At 29.7% G+C, this 18,165-nt stretch overlaps 1 long non-coding RNA gene across 1 annotated transcript; it reads left to right on the top strand.

Annotated features, from left to right (window-relative positions):
* Positions 1 to 3,957: 3,957 nt before the first annotated feature.
* LOC140448461 (uncharacterized) lies at positions 3,958 to 8,051 on the top strand. Its single transcript, XR_011951716.1, has 3 exons — positions 3,958 to 4,096; positions 4,169 to 4,321; positions 6,246 to 8,051. It is a non-coding gene; the product is annotated as an uncharacterized lncRNA (long non-coding RNA).
* Positions 8,052 to 18,165: the final 10,114 nt, after the last annotated feature.

Genomic DNA, 18,165 nt, shown 5'->3' with positions numbered 1-18,165 from the left:
AACTTATCATGTAATGTAAACACGATTTTTTAAAACATCATAGAAACAAGGAATCATAACAAATCTCATATGATATTGTCATATGATAAAATCATGTAGTGTAAAGTCTACTTTAATTTAAATTTATTGATTATTGGTATAATACAGTTTTTCTTTAGAAAACAAGTTTTAATTACTTATCTTTTATTTTAAAAAGATACAAAAAAGTGATAATTAAGGTATACAAAATTTGTATGTAGGTATATACTGAACTAAACACAAAATAAAAAAAAAAAACTGGTGTGGCAGTCCAGTGGGACTGCCGGTAGAAGTTATACTTCTATACACGCGTTCGCCGTTACAAATTTATATGGGAGTCTATATGCACAATCATTACATATGTAATGCTATAGGTAAGAGAAAGCAGAAAGAGAAAAATAATGAGGTATATAGGTATATGGTGCATCGTTTGCTGTATATAAATATTTCACCTGTAATAGGAGTATAGTAAATGAAGGATTGAATCAATATTTTAATGAAAATATATATTTTTATTTTCATATATATATATATATATATATATATATATATATATATATATATATATATATATATATATATATATATATATATATATACAGTCCATCTAATTTAGATAACGATTTACGTCATTATATACGTCAGAGATTGAAGTTGACATAGTTGCCAAAGTATAAAAAAATCCTGAATCCATTTTAAATCAAATAGGTCACATAATTATTAATATACTCTTTACAACGACTATTTAAATTCTTACATGACATTTTTGAAATAAAACACATTAATTTTGTTCTAAAAAGAACAGATTTTATTAAATAGTTAAAAATATAAAACAAGAGGTATTCACTTTAAGATTTAAAATAATAAAGTACAAAAAGTGTCAACACCGCAACTGTCAAATAGGTGTTACCAATTTATGCCAAAATTTTACCTTCGTTCAATTACAGTTACAGTGTGTTCCGAACAAACATTCTTGATAAAAACGCTTTATAATGCATTTATGTAAATTAAATGAAACATATTATTGTGTATTTCTTTAAGTTAACATTAATAGAAAGTTTTAAATATTAGTTCTACGCGTATATAATAAAATATGTCTAGTGGCTGTAATGCCAGTGTACTCGGTAAAGTGATTCTAAAAAAGAACGCACCTACACCCTAAATATTTCGTGTTGGTATCATGTGACGTCACACGCTATGACGCCGATGACGTACATCGTTAACTAAATTAGATGAAGTGTATATATATATATATATATATATATATATATATATATATATATATATATATATATATATATATATATATATATTGTTATGATGTATTGTTTGTTTGAATGATGAACAATGAGTATTTTTAATAATATAGGGTTTTTATCGCGGTTCTCAAAGAATTAGTTTGTAAGTACTTTTTTAAATTATCTTTATTATAACTATTATGAAACACACATATATATCTAACCTAGCCAATGTAAATTTAAAATAAACTATCTTTAAATTGATATTCTTATAAAACTAATTAAATTCTATAGACAATGTTAAATTTAAACAAACTATCTTCAAAATTGAAATTGTTATGACACTAACTAAATTATATTAACAAAATTTTGTACCTTTCTTTCACTGAATGCCTAAATGAACTGTTTTCCACTATATATATTCTAATCACCACTGAATGTCTTCGTACTTCGGTTATCCTTGTTTTTGTGAAATTACTTTTTCCAATTATCAGCTTCTACCAATTTAAGATATATTTTTCTTCACCAGCATTTATAAACCACCAAGCAAACCGGCAAAACAGCATTTATATTTATTCTTCTTTTCAATATACCAATATCCAATTATTATAAGTTGATTTATACTAATCTCCAATCATAATATAATTTTAATTTCTTCCAATATTCTTCTAATATACTTTTTTAATCTTCAATAATTATTTGTGTATAATTATAAATGTGCATAATTTTTAATCTTCATTTAACTCACTATATTAAACAATTGGACTATTTGTAACTGATTGACTGTCTTGAAAATTCTGAACAATTGACTTCACTAACTAAATGAGTCTATCTTCTTCTAACTTTCATAATAAACTGGCCATCTTGAATCCAAATCACGGGTATTTATATCTTTTCAATCTTCCAGAACCATCTGGTAAGAAATCATGTTCGATTTAGTTCTATTTCTTCTATATGGATGTTCTCGAAAAAAATATCTATTCGATCCACCGACATAATCATTATTCCAGAATGTTCCAACATAAACAAAGGTCAAACTCTGCATTCTGGAGAATTCGTTAATGTTCCATTGATAATTTTGTTGACATTTAGGCTTTTCAGATCAGAATAAACATTTAAATCATTAAATATATATAAATTAAACATTTTAAACTAACATTATTATTATAACCCCACTTTATATTCCTAAAAATTCTTAATTTCTGTCAGTCACTTACTGTATAGTTGGTTGCCTATGCACATGGCTCACTTAAATATATTTACAACATTAAAATACAACTTTTTACAATTATTATATGCCAATTTCTTAAAAATGCCCTCACATAAATAATTTTTATTAAATTCTCTAGTATATAACTTATTAAAATAACCAAATATCTAATATTATCTAATGTGTAACTTATAAATTAATTTTTTAAATAATATCATTTCAACACCCCAAAATTAAATTTAAAATAAATAACAAGGAAAAGACAGTTAAGATTTTATTTCACGTATAGGGAGCTTGCGCATCCGTTTATACGTATTTCAGCCCAATAGGCATCATCAGAACGGCTTTCGCAAGCGCTCTGAACGTGAAATAATTCTTCTCTGTCTTAGGAAGCAACTATAACATGGCTTCGTATAGACGCAATGTAGCGACATCTGATAATAAAATCGTAGACTAATTTTCGAAACCAAATTCAAGAATTCCGCTTTAATCTGTGCCTTCTAAGAATTGCAAGGCAAAAACAGACGTTGATAAAGGTGTTAAGAGAGACATGGGGAATCTAAAACTTGCATTCCACAACATATCTTTTCAACTAAGCAAAATTCTTAGCGAATTGGTTTCTAGTACTCGTACAGAGTATATCGACATTAAAATAAATAATTTACTTATTATTTTTTTAAATATTAATTTTCTTATCCACATATAGTCCATCTAATTTAGATAACGATTTACGTCATTATATACGTCAGAGATTGAAGTTGACATAGTTGCCAAAGTATAAAAAAATCCTGAATCCATTTTAAATCAAATAGGTCACATAATTATTGCAAAAGTGTACAACAACAGTATACAACAAAATAAATTAATATTTAATGTAAATAAATAGAAACAAAACAAGAGTTAAAAAATAATCTTGTTAAAAACAATTTGAGCCGCTTGTTTAAAAAACAACATCGTTTAAGTAATAGTAAATAATAAAAACAAAACTAAAGTGTCAACACCGCAACTGTCAAATAAGTGTTACCAATTTATGCCAAAATTTTACCTTCGTTCGATTACAGTTACAGTGTGTTCCGAACAAATGTTCTTGATAAAAACGCTTTATAATGCATTTATACAAATTAAATAAAACATATTATTGTGTATTTCTTTAAGTTAACATCAATAGAAATTTTTAAATATTATTTCTACGCGTATATAATAAAATATGTCTAGTGGCTGTAATGCCAGTGTACTCGGTAAAGTGATTCTAAAAAAGAACACACCTACACCCTAAATATTTCGTGTTGGTATCATGTGACGTCACAGGCTATGACGCCGATGACGTAAATCGTTATATAAATTAGATGAAGTGTACCTTAGTAATTATAATAAATGAAATAATTTAATTTCCTATTTTAATTGTTCTATGAAATACATCCCTGTTCGCTGTCTATGTCAAAGCAGAGAACAACGGGGCACAGTTCGGCTATTCTATGGTCAAACTGTCATGTCAAATGGAGCAATGGATGCTATATCAGAGAATAAAATATAACCTTAATTAAAAATATAATCTATATTGTGTTCTGTTTATTTATAGACAAAATCTAGGAATTATTTCCATTCAACAGGCTTTCATCCATATGAATTGGTAAGTTTTACACTTTTTATAAAGACATTTACACAATCAATTCTGTATCTAACCCCAAATTATGATTTTTAGGGTACCAAACAATTTCCATATGTACAAAATTCAACAAGTATGATGTCAAATTTATTCACAACAATGAAATCTGCCATCTATCTAACAAATCAAGTCTATTGAATAAAATGGATATATCAGTAAGCTGTTAGTGTTGTTATATTTGTGTTAAAGGTATAGAAAACATTATTCAATCTCTTCATGATATTGAAAAATGTCGTTGATATGAAACATGCCTCTTAGTCTGTTCTCTGCATCTATTAACACATAACTATTTAGTCCATTCTGATTTTCAATTGTATATGGACCTTCAAACATTGGTTGTAATTTCTTACAACGGTTTTCTTTAAGATTACTTTTTCTAAGTGAATGAATTAACACTAGGTCTCCTTTTTGAAATGTGATATATTTTTCAGCTTTCCTCCTAATTCGGTTATTCACTTTCTGCATTACTTGTTCTAACATATCCTGATTATATTCACTAATCCACTTTCTGTTTCCTATATGGCCAAACATTAAATATTCTGGTACTTCCTCTGTATTCAAATTATGTGTATTATTTAAAAAATATTCTACTTGTGGTATATGTTGCTGCCAAGTTTCATGTTGATTTTGGCACAGTATCCTTAAATATTTTATAACTTCTTTAATATATCTTTCTGCAGGATTTGCCTGAGGATGTCTGATACTTGTAAAATGAATGTTGATTCCCTTTTTCTCACAAAATGCCCGAAATTTTTGGTTATTAAAATATGTAGCATTCTCTATTATGCAATTTCTAAATGGTCCTATTTCTTCGAAAAATTGATTAAAATATAATTTTAATGTTTTAACATTTGTTCTGGAGCAGGGATATAGTTTAATAAATTTTGTATATAAATCAACTATCACTAGTATATGCTTTTTTCCTGTTGGACTGAGAACTAAATTTGAAATAAAATCCATGGAAACTGTATTTAGTTTTTCATATACAACATTAGATTTATATGTGTTCTGGTTTTTGAAATTCTTTTCTTTGTTTAGTTGACATATTGGGCATTGGGTAGTAATTTCTTTTGCTATACTTATGTCATTCTTTGCAAAATAATTGTCCCTAAATAGCATCCATAGCTTTCTTGAACCAATATGCATATAATTGTTATGTAAATTTTTCAATATTTTCTTTGCTAAAGTTCTAGTTATTACATATACTTCTATGCCATTTATTATTTTATAATAAACTCCATCTTTCTTAAGGACTTTTTGTTTTTCACTCAAATTGATCTGATCTCTTATAATTTCTTCTTTAGAATATAATCCAGTACTTTCTACTAATTGATTTAATCCAATTTTTATTGTTCGCTGCCCTTTTTGTGATGTATTTTCTAACCTTGATAAAGCATCTGCCACTATATTGGATTTTCCAGAAATGTATTTGATTTCAAAGCAGTATTCACTAAGTATTAGACCGATGTATTCTACTGTTTCCATATTTGTTATTTAATATAGACGTTAAAGTTTGGTGATCTGTTTTTATTGTAAATTCATTACCCAACAAATAAAATCTTAATTTTGTGACACAGTGTATTATACTTGCTAGTTCTAATTCTGAAACTGAGTAACCCTTTTCATGTGGCTTTGTGATTCTTGAAATTAATTGTATTGGGTATTCGACCCCATCATGTATTTGTTATAATACCCCTGATAATCTCTTTATGGATGCATCTGTTCTTAATATGAATGGCTGTATGTAGTCAGGATAATATATTTTTAAATTTGACAGAAAAATGTTTTTAATTTCTTGGAATGCTAGTTCTCTTCTCTGATCCCATCTCCATTTTACACCTTTTCTCAGTAGTTCAAGTAATGGAAGTTCTTTTATACTTAGATCTGGTATCATCCTTTTATAATAATTAATTATTCCAATAAATCCTCTTAAAGTTCTTAAATTGTGTGGTGTTTTATATTCCTGAATGACTTGTGTCCGTTCTGGATCCATTTCGATTCCCTTAGTGTTAAGTTTATAACCTAGATATATGACTTCTTTTTGAAAAAATGTACATTTTTCTTGATTTATTTTTAGTCCAACTTTGTCTAATCTATTTATTATAATTTTTAGGTGTTTCTCATGATCTTCAGCCGTTTTAGAAAAAATTAATATATCATCAATGTAGTGAATTATTAAATTTTTAAATTGATCCAAAATATCATGAAGACATCTACATAGAGCACTGCAAGATGATTGAAGTCCAAATGGTACTACTTTGAATTGATATGCTACTCCATCTATCTGAAATCCTGTATACTGTCTACTTTTTCTTTCTAGAGGTATTAACCAAAAGCTATGCTGTAAATCGATTTTAGTGAAAAATGACATTCCTGTAATTCTTCCTAGTATTCCATCTATACTCATTGGTGCTTCAAATTGCTTTTCAGTAATCTTGTTAATATTCCTTGCATCCAAACATAACCTGATTTCACCTGATCTTTTACGTACTACTACTATAGGATTTATAAAACATGTGTCTGCCTTCTCAATGATCCCATCTTCTAACATATTATTAATTGTTTTGTTTACTTCTTCTCTGTATTTATATGGTATTGGGTATGATTTTGTTTTAAAATCTTTTTCTTCTTTAACTTTTATACTATGGATATAATTTTGTGCAATTCTATTTTCTTTATTGACAAGTCCCTTGTGTTGCTGCAATATGGAAATGACTATTGATTTATATTCTTCAGGGCAATTTAAAACTTTCATCATATCTTCTTCTTTACAAATAACATTATTCTTCATTATGTACTCATTATTCCTTGCTTCCAATTTTACGCACTCCACCTCGTAGGCATCCATCTGCTTAAAATTTCCATTCCTTAAATATTCACTACAATAATTATTCTTTACATTCTTTTGGGACATTTCCCTATCATCAAAATACATTTCTTCTTCATAAACATCATTATTTAATAATATCCTATCAACTCTTTTAATAATATCCTATCAACTCTTATTCCTTCTTCCACCTCATCTTTCTGCATAAATTTAATTATTTGCCCTTCCAAAGTTACCATTTTTTCTTCAAAATCTATCTTTACTTTCTTCTTTTCCAATTCATCATTTCCCATTAATATATCAACACATAAATCCTTGACAATAAATCCTTGCATATTAATTTCTTTTTTAAGAATATTAATTTTAAAATTGGCTAGTTTATCAATTTCACCCAACTTCTTATTATTTGCACCAACAATTTTAATTTTTGGAATCTTTATTATATCTGATAATTTTAATGTATTAAAAATAAAATTCTCTGAGACTAAAGTACTTTCTGAACCAGTATCTATCATGATCTTAATCATTTTATTTTTGGCCAAAGCATTTATATAAATTAAATTAATAGATTCAATAATTTTCTCTTCATCTAAAGAAATAAATTCAGAAGGTTTTTCATAATAGCAATGGCCTAACTTGTAATTCAGAAAGTTTAGTGCACAAAATTTTGATTATTAGAATTGTCAGATTGTATCTGACCACTTGGATCTGATGTCCTATGTCTTTCCCTACTATGACTTCTACTCACATTTTCCTGCCTTTTACTACTTCGTTCCCTGTCTTCGCAGCTTCTATTCCTTCGAACACAATTTACCTGTCTGTTATAGTTAGGTCGCTCTGTATTTCTTCTATTGTTAAAATCTTGTCTATTATTATTAGTACTGTTATTAAAATGTTGTCTATTATAATTAGTATTATTATTAAAATTTTGTCTATTATAACTAGTATTGTTATTAAAGTTCTGTCTATTTTGATTACTGTTATTATTATTAAAATTTTGTAAACTATCACCATACCTAGTATTATTGTTATATGATTGTCTATATTGTTGATTATCATTTTTATTATATTGAAAGTTATTATTGTTTTTTTTTTGTTGTTATTATTATTACTTGTCATATTACCTCTTTGTATTCTTTGAATAAAATTAATAAAACTCTCTATTGTTTGAATATTTTGTACAGTTACTGTTTGCACAACATCAGCATCAAAATGTCTAGATACATTTAAGACCGTTTCATCCTCTCTAAGTGGTGGTTCTAAATATTTTGCAACTGTTATCAGTTTCAATGCATAATCTACCATATTTGATTTTAAATTGTGATTATAGTTTCCAAAATATATTGTTTCTCTAAACTTGGCTTGCTCTAATTCACCCCAATAATAATTTAAAAATTTATTTTCAAATGTTTGAAAATTATCTAAATCATTCTCAATACTAGCAAACCAAGTTGCTGCATTGTCATTTAATGTCATTCTAATATAATCTTTAATATCATTAATATTATTCACAAATCTTAATTTATGTTTTAAACTATTTATGTATACTCTAGGATGCAAATTTTTTATATTACCAGAGAATTTAATCCCAGTCTCATTTGTTAAATTTAAGTAAGGTCTCCCTATGTCTCTCATTTGTGAAATATCATCTATTCTCTGTTCCACATTTCTTATTTGATTATTATTTATTTGGATATTTTGTTGTATATCATCTAATTTTTCTTCTGTGTTTCTCCTGTCTTCGTTAATTTTTACTTCTAAGTTACATTTCTGCAACTCTATTTTCTGTTCTATATCTATCTTATTATCTTGAATAATCCTCTTTACTTCTGTCCTCTCATTTTCTATTCTTTTCTTGTAGTCATTCCGTATAATTTTTATTTCATTTGCTACTTTTTTCTCTGCAGCTTCAAGTTTTTTATCCATTTGTTTTTCTATTTGTTTTACAATTTTATTATTATTATCTTCTATTTTCTTTTCTAATTTTCTATAATTCTCTTCTAATTTCTGTTCCATTTTTTTCATGTCTTCTTTGACTTCTTTTGAATTCTCTTCCAATTTTTTTATGTCTTCTCTGACTTGTTTTGAATTCTCTTCCAATTTTTTTATGTCTTTTTTGACTTCTTTTGAATTCTCTTCCAATTTTTTTATGTCTTCTTTGATTTCTTTTGAATTCTCTTCCATTTTTTTCGTATTCTCTTCCATTGTCTTGTTCATCTGCATCATTAATGACATCAAAGCTGTCATATTGACATTTTCCTCTCTTTCTGGATTCATTTCTGCAGTATCTTGTGGAACTTGAACTAAACTCTCCTCTTGTATAGGTTGTGTTTCTACTTCCACATCTTCTTCATTCTTTTTGCTTTTTGTACCTTTCTTTCCTTGAGACATTTTGAGACTTTACTTGTTCAAATATAATTAAAATAAAATCTATAATTTTTTCTTTCTACTGATAATTAATTTAATTATATGAGAGCACTTATCTTCCCAAACTAATTCTTTTAAATAGAGAGCCACCGCGTTGGGTGCCAAATTGTTATGATGTATTGTTTGTTTGAATGATGAGCAATGAGTATTTTTAATAATATAGGGTTTTTATCGCGGTTCTCAAAGAATTAGTTTGTAAGTACTTTTTTAAATTATCTTTATTATAACTATTATGAAACACACATATATATCTAACCTAGCCAATGTAAATTTAAAATAAACTATCTTTAAATTGATATTCTTATAAAACTAATTAAATTCTATAGACAATGTTAAATTTAAACAAACTATCTTCAAAATTGAAATTGTTATGACACTAACTAAATTATATTAACAAAATTTTGTACCTTTCTTTCACTGAATGCCTAAATGAACTGTTTTCCACTATATATATTCTAATCACCACTGAATGTCTTCGTACTTCCGTTATCCTTGTTTTTGTGAAATTACTTTTTCCAATTATCAGCTTCTACCAATTTAAGATATATTTTTCTTCACCAGCATTTATAAACCACCAAGCAAACCGGCAAAACAGCATTTATATTTATTCTTCTTTTCAATATACTAATATCCAATTATTATAAGTTGATTTATACTAATCTCCAATCATAATATAATTTTAATTTCTTCCAATATTCTTCTAATATACTTTTTTAATCTTCAATAATTATTTGTGTATAATTATAAATGTGCATAATTTTTAATCTTCATTTAACTCACTATATTAAACAATTGGACTATTTGTAACTGATTGACTGTCTTGAAAATTCTGAACAATTGACTTCACTAACTAAATGAGTCTATCTTCTACTAACTTTCATAATAAACTGGCCATCTTGAATCCAAATCACGGGTATTTATATCTTTTCAATCTTCCAGAACCATCTGGTAAGAAATCATGTTCGATTTAGTTCTATTTCTTCTATATGGATGTTCTCGAAAAAAATATCTATTCGATCCACCGACATAATCATTATTCCAGAATGTTCCAACATAAACAAAGGTCAAACTCTGCATTCTGGAGAATTCGTTAATGTTCCATTGATAATTTTGTTGACATTTAGGCTTTTCAGATCAGAATAAACATTTAAATCATTAAATATATATAAATTAAACATTTTAAACTAACATTATTATTATAACCCCACTTTATATTCCTAAAAATTCTTAATTTCTGTCAGTCACTTACTGTATAGTTGGTTGCCTATGCACATGGCTCACTTAAATATATTTACAAAATTAAAATACAACTTTTTACAATTATTATATGCCAATTTCTTAAAAATGCCCTCACATAAATAATTTTTATTTATGTGAGGTATATAACTTATTAAAATAACCAAATATCTAATATTATCTAATGTGTAACTTATAAATTAATTTTTTAAATAATATCATTTCAACATATATATATATATATATATATATATATATATATATATATATATATATATATATATATATATATATATAACGAAATAGATTTCATCCTAACTAATAAGCTGAAAACCATAAAGGATGTAAGTGTGCTCAACAAATTCCGAACAGGTAGCGATCACAGACTAATTAGATCTCGGGTCGTTCTAAACACTAAACTAGAAAGAATGAAATTACTCCAGAAACCAACTGCAGGGGTAAATATCACTAACCTAAGCAACAACTCGGAACGCTATCAAAATTTAATTCAAGAAAAATTACAAGACCCAACCAATAGCACACACTTAATGGAAACAATCTTAAATTGCGCCAAAGAAGTTGGAGGATCACAAACACACAACAGCAATAGAAAACTTTCAGATGAAACAACAGCTCTCCTGAAACAACGAAGAGAAATGAAAATTAACTCCAATATTAATAGAATTGAATATACCGAACTGTGCAAAGTAATACGGAAAAAGATCGCAGAAGATATAAAAACCTACAATGAACGACTTGTACAAAATACAATCGAAAACCGTAAAAGCTATAGGAAAACCAAGAGTAAGTTGACAATCGGTAGAAAGCAAATAATAGCATTGGGAAACAACAACGGAAGGATCACAAATAGGGATGAAATAATAAAACATGTAACCGAATTCTACGAGGGTCTATATAAAGCTCCGGAAGCACAAGAAATAGGCGAAGAAGAAATTGCGGTTCAAGAAGATGTACCAGATGTTCTCGTGGATGAGGTAGAGGCAGCTCTTAAAAGTATGAAGAACGGCAAGGCAGCCGGTAATGACGGTGTTACAGCCGAACTTTTAAAGATTGCTGGTAAAACAACTTGGAAAATCCTAGCAAAAATATACACAGACTAAAATCGAGACATATTCCAAAAAAGTGGAATTCAGCCAACATAATCCTTATTCACAAGAAAGGTAGCAAGGAAGACATTAGAAATTATAGACCGATCAGCTTGCTACCTGTAATATACAAGGTATTTACCAAAATCATTAACAACAGAATACAGAACACACTTGACGCTGCACAACCCCGAGAGCAAGCAGGCTTTAGAAGTGGCTTCAGCACAATGGATCATATTCAAACATTAAGGGAGGTAATGAGCAGAACAAAGCAATATGATCTACCACTGGCGCTAGCATTCATAGACTTCGAGAAGGCATTTGACTCCGTATACCCAAGAGCAGTCATAGAAGCTCTTGTCGACCAAGGAGTAGATAAACCATATGTCGAAACGCTAGCAAATATATACAAAGAGGCCACAGCTAGAGTAAGCATATATGAAAATACCCCAGAATTTCCCACTCAGAAAGGAGTCCGACAAGGAGACACCATATCCCCTAAGCTCTTCACTGCAACCTTAGAAAATATCTTCCGGAAATTAGACTGGAACAACCAAGGTCTATGTATAGATGGAGAATACCTAAACCATCTTAGATTCGCTGATGACATCATTCTAATTGCTAGAAGTCCTGAAGAATTACAACTGCAAATTAATGACCTTAATACAGCCAGCAATGAGGTAGGCCTAAAAATGAACCTAGCAAAGACTAAAATAATCTGCAATGATCTGATCGCCAACGTGGAAATAAAAATTAATGAAACCTCGCTAGAAGTAGTAGATGAATACATATACCTGGGACAGCTCATACATAAATCGGGATCACTACTTCCGGAAATCAACAGACGAATAAAACAAGCGTGGTCAGCATTCGGACGAAATTCCATAGTCTTCAAGTCCAAAATGCCACTATACCTCAAGAAGAGAGTATTTGATCAATGCATATTACCCGTCTTGACATATGGATGTGAAACTTGGATATTAAAGAGAGAAATAACGTCGAAACTCCAAGTAAGTCAAAGAGCAATGGAAAGATGTATGCTAGGGATAACAAAGAGGGATCGTAAAAGAATTGAATGGATACGGAGGCAAACCCAGGTGACTGATGTAATCCAAAGAATAAAATCCCTGAAATGGCAATGGGCAGGACATATGGCAAGAAGAACAGATAACAGATGGACCACTAGAACAACTATGTGGTACCCCAGGAACGCTAAGAGACCAAAGAGGCGCCCGAATCTCAGATGGGATTATGATATTAGAAAATTAACAGGAACAACGTGGTCTCGAATAGCACAAGATAGAAAAATATGGGCGCAAATGAGCGCAAATTATTAGAACAACGTATAACTAAGACATCGTCGAATAATAATAAGAACATAGAATAACATTGAAATAAGGGAGGCTGCACCGTAATTGGAAACGGTTGATAAAGCTGCACATGATGATGATGATGATATATATATATATATATATATATATATATATATATATATATAGAAATGTTTCTTCAACGTCGATATTCCCAAAAAAAAATCTTTATTTCGAAAAAGTTACAATTTTTGAGAAATTCTACAAACTACTACATTTAATGATTTAAACTTGACTATTGAAACATAATAATTACAATAATAATAAAAATATTGATTTCTTCCTATTTATAACGTCGGATATCGGAATCTGCTGATTCTTAATAGTAAGGGAGCTTATGGCTACATTTCTCCTCCCTCCATTGGTTGGGACTTCGTCCTCGAAGTTTTGGTTACTTCGGCTATCAGCTCGTCTAGTATCTGGATCTGGGCAGGATGCAATTTTTCTCCAAATAGGATTTTGGAAATTCGTTTTCTTTTCCTAATTAGGAAGATTATTAGGAAAGCTAAAATAGTTAAAAATATTATAACAGAAGTGGTGCTCAGTCCTATGGATAATCGGGGTAGTACTTCTATGGTATCTATTGGTTGAATTTGGCCATGTGTCTCTGGGATTGTTAATTTTTCAATTTTCATCTCATGGTTTGGTATTAATTTTATTGGAACAATTTTTGAAATGGAAATATCTTGAGACGTCTTTTTATTAAATTGGATACCTTCAATCATTATTGGTACATCTGTCGTCAAGAGGCTGGTTGAATTAATTTCTATCTGCTGGATTCTCATTGGGTGAACTATTCCTAGCAATATGACTTTGCTGGTTTCTTGGAAAAAGTTCTCTGTGATTAATGTTTTTGTGCAATTATCTACATTGGGTATGTTACATTTGGATTGTACATAGTTGGAACAAACTATGTTATCGCCTTGTCCTATACAAGTGTTGAACCATTTATTATTTGTATAGTAGCTTGCAGGTGGCAGAATCATAACATGATCCTTGTTTGGAATGGGATAGATTTTATAGGTAGTATAAGGAATTTCATGGAGTATAGGGATTTTAATTATTATGAGCATTGTATTTGAAGTTACACAAACTAAAGTTTTTGTTGATTCTATAAGTTCATAAGGGTGTTCATTACTATTGGGAATTGAATTTCTGGGATAAATTTTGAGAAGGTTCTCTTTAAGGTCTATTATTTCCTTTAAAGTGAATAATTCTATATTGGAGATATTAAGTTCAGATAAAGTAATGGTTCTAATAAGTTTCATTAGAAATTCGTTTATATTTTGGAGATTTATTATCTCGTTGTGTAGAATGATATAGCTGTCAAAATCAGCTGATAATTTGTTGAGTGCAGATATGAGAATTGAATTATCAGAATTCAGTTTTTCTAAAAGTTTATCGAATCTCGTGTTAAAAGAGTTTCCATACGATATTTGGTTATTAAATTTTTTTATGATTTCGTTTTGTTTATTTTCTAAAGAGATTATGTGTGATTTTAACAAGTCTAAGTCAGAGTCGTCTGGATTTCCAGTCACGTATTTGATGGCTGTACCTAGAAAATTAAAAAGTCCGCGTTTCTGTTTTCGCGTAATCTTGTGTAGATCGTCTTTTGTTTGTTCTTGTATGTGGGTGTATTGGGAGTACAGTAGCGAGAGAGGTGCATTTTTGAAGTGATCTTTGAAATAGCTTGTCGGATTAGCGTCAATACTGTCGGATAATTTGTCTAGTGGAATGTGAAGAAAATGTCTGTGATAGTGGGAGATTTCTCTTGATTTGCCTATCTCTTCAGCATAGTAACCATTATTCGGAATCTCCTGAATATTGAGTGGATGGACCAGGGCGAGGATTGTCCTGTGAAAAATTTGGGTCTTGAGTAGGTTTATCTACATGTTTTCGTATTCGTTTTACATATTTAAGGTGAGTGCTTGTTAAATTTTGTTTATCTGTTTTACCGATTATTTTTGTTTTGTCTTGCGTTTCTGGATGAATAGTGGAGAAAGGGGCTTGTAATTTGGACTTATGTTTTTTCTTAGAAACATATAGGGATTTTGTAAGGTCTATTTCCGGAATATCTTCGGCATTTTCGTTTTGTCTATCTAAAAGTTGTTGTCTTTTTTGTTTTTGTTTATTATATAGTTCTGCAATAAAGGGTTGGAGTTCTTCTTTATGTCTTTGATTATATGTTTCGTATATCGGAAGATCAAAGTCGAAATGTATTTCTTCTGCATAGGGTCCGTACAGAATTGAGAACGGGGAATAATCTGTGGAACTGTGGATTGATTGGTTGTAAATAAGAATGGCGTGTGTTAGAATGTCATCTAACGAATCATTTGGATTTTGGGCTTGTAAGGTCCTAAGTTTTTCAATAAGAGTTGAATGAAAGCGCTCTACTGGAGAGTTTGAGGAAGAATTGTTTACTGTTGTAAAATGTATTTCGATTTTGTGGATATTTAGGAATTCTTTAATGACTGCGGAATTAAATTCGGTGCCGCTGTCGCATACAATCTTTTTTGGGTAATTGTGGTGCGAAAAGTAGTGTCTTAATTTATTTAGTATGGAAATGGAAGTTTTGTCGGTGAGCTTATAGCATTGACCGTATTTGGAAAAAGAATCTATTATTGTGAGATACAGGTTTTTATTGCAGTGGAATAGATCGATATGTAATATATCAAAAGGTTTTTGACCTAACACCGGTCCTAATTGGGGAAGTTTATAAGGGCGTCGTTCGTATTTATTTTTTAGGCAAATTTCGCATTTATTGATAAAATTAGAAATAGTTGTCTGCATTGAGGGCCAGTAAAATTTTTGTTTTAAATGTTTGTAGGTTTCAATTATTCCGTTGTGATTTTCTACGTGATATTTCTTTATGCATTCTATTTGTTGGTTTTCTTCTTCTATGTCCTGAAGTAGTATATTGCAAAATATTGCTTTGACTGTGGAATTTATTTTTTCTTTAAAATAGTTACAGATAAAAGGTCTAAATTCGTGAGGGACTGTTATTGCAAATTTTTGATTTGGTCTAAGGATATTTTGGAAGGTATTTGCTATTTCTGTTTTCCAATTATTTGTCAAAGTGACAGTGTAACGGTGTTTGTTAAAAATTCTTTTGTATTTAATTTCAAAATTATTTGACTCTGGTTTAAAAATAATTTGGTTTGAGGATAAATTAATTGGTTCAGGTGAAATCTCTATTCCAGTGATAGGGTTCTCAACTGATGTATGTTGTGTGTTAGTACTGTTTTGTAAGTTGTCAAAATCGGCAAGGAAATCGTCTATGTCGAAATTGTCGGGTGGTTCAGCACATTCTGAATTCGGGGGTTCAGCACATTCTGAACTCGAACTTAGGGCATTTATTTGGACTCGGCTAAGAGCATCAGCAACTTGATTCTCTTTGCCTTTTTTATATTTAACTTCAAAATCATATTCTTCTAGTTTAAGTCTCCATCGGGCTAATCTAGAAGTGGGGTCTTTAATTTTGTAGATCCATACGAGAGGATTGTGATCTGTTTCTACGGTGAATTTTTGGTTGTATAAATACATACGGAAGTGTTTACAAGAATCTAGTATGGCTAAAAGTTCTTTTTCAATAGTGGAGTAGTTTCGTTCTGCGGAATTTAGAGTTCGGGAATAGTAGGCAATAGGGTGATTATTTTGAGATAATACTGATCCTATAGCTATATTAGAGGCGTCTGTAGTCAGTACAAAAGGCTTTTCGAAGTCTGGATATTGTAAGACTGGAGAATTAGTTAACAATTGTTTGCATTTTGCAAAACATTCTAAATAATTTGGATTTGTGGGGTCGATAGTTGCTCCTTTTCGAGTACATCTCGAAAATGGGGACGTTATTTTTGCAAAGTTGGGTATGAATCTTCGGTAGTAACCGATTAAACCAAGAAATGATTTAATTTCTTTTACTGTTTTTGGTAGAGGATATTTTTCTATAGCTTCGATTTTTGCTGGGTTAGGTTTGATTCCTTCGGTTGTCACTACGTGACCTAAGAAAGAAACTTCTTTCGTAAGAAACTCGGATTTGTCTAACTGAATTTTTAAATTATTTTTCCTAAAAGTGTCAAAAATAGTCGCAATATGAACTAAGTGTTCTTGCAGTGACTTGGAAAAAATAATGACATCGTCCATGTAGACGAAGCAAAACTTATGAATAAAGGGCCTAAGAATATTGTCCATTAACCTTTCGAATGTTGCTGGGCTATTCTTTAAACCAAAGGGCATACGTAAAAATTCAAAGTGACCATGCGGAACTGAAAAGGCTGTTTTCCGAATAGAATCCGGATGAACTTCAATCTGATGGTAACCTTGAGCTAAATCTAATGTTGTGAAATAACTGGTTTTTCCTAAGTTATCCAGTATCTCATCTATCTAAGGAAGTGGGTAGCGATCACTTTCAGTATGATCATTGAGCTTCCTGTAATCAATTACTAATCTAAATTTTTTCTGACCTGAGGCATCAGCTTTTTTTGGTACTATCCAAACTGGAGCTGAGTACGGTGAAATTGACGGTCGAATTATCTTATTATCTAATAAATTATTTATTTGTTTTTTTATTTCTTCCTGCATTGCTTTGGGATGCCGAAATCCCTTTACATAAATTGGATTTTCATCCTTAGTTTTAATTTCGTGTCTAACAGCTGACGTGAAGTTAAATTTTTATTTTCGTCGTAAAATACGTCTTTAAATTTTTTGCAAAGACTTATAATTTTGTATTTTTCTTCGTTATTTAAATGCGAAGTACGGATTTTGTTTTCATTAAAATGCGTCATTGGAATTTTTACTATATTATAATTACAAAGGTTCTCAACTTCAATTCTCTTATTAAATTTCATAGGCATAGGTAAGTCGAAAGTGTCTAGAAAGCCGTTTTTTGCAACGTGAATAGAATGGGGAATTTTGATACCTTGAAAGTGTCTTTCGTGCAATAAAACTTCGCCATTATGAACGCTTACTGGAATTTTTTGGTATAAAGTTTCAAATGGAATGCTAACATGAGGATTCTCAAAGGTTAAAGTATGAGTTGCGTAGCTAATCGTGGCGTGGAATCTTTTCAGA

Source organism: Diabrotica undecimpunctata, chromosome 8, assembly GCF_040954645.1.
Source record: "Diabrotica undecimpunctata isolate CICGRU chromosome 8, icDiaUnde3, whole genome shotgun sequence".
In the NCBI taxonomy this organism is placed as follows: Eukaryota; Metazoa; Arthropoda; class Insecta; order Coleoptera; family Chrysomelidae; genus Diabrotica; species Diabrotica undecimpunctata.
This window is presented reverse-complemented; position numbering and strand designations above follow the sequence as displayed.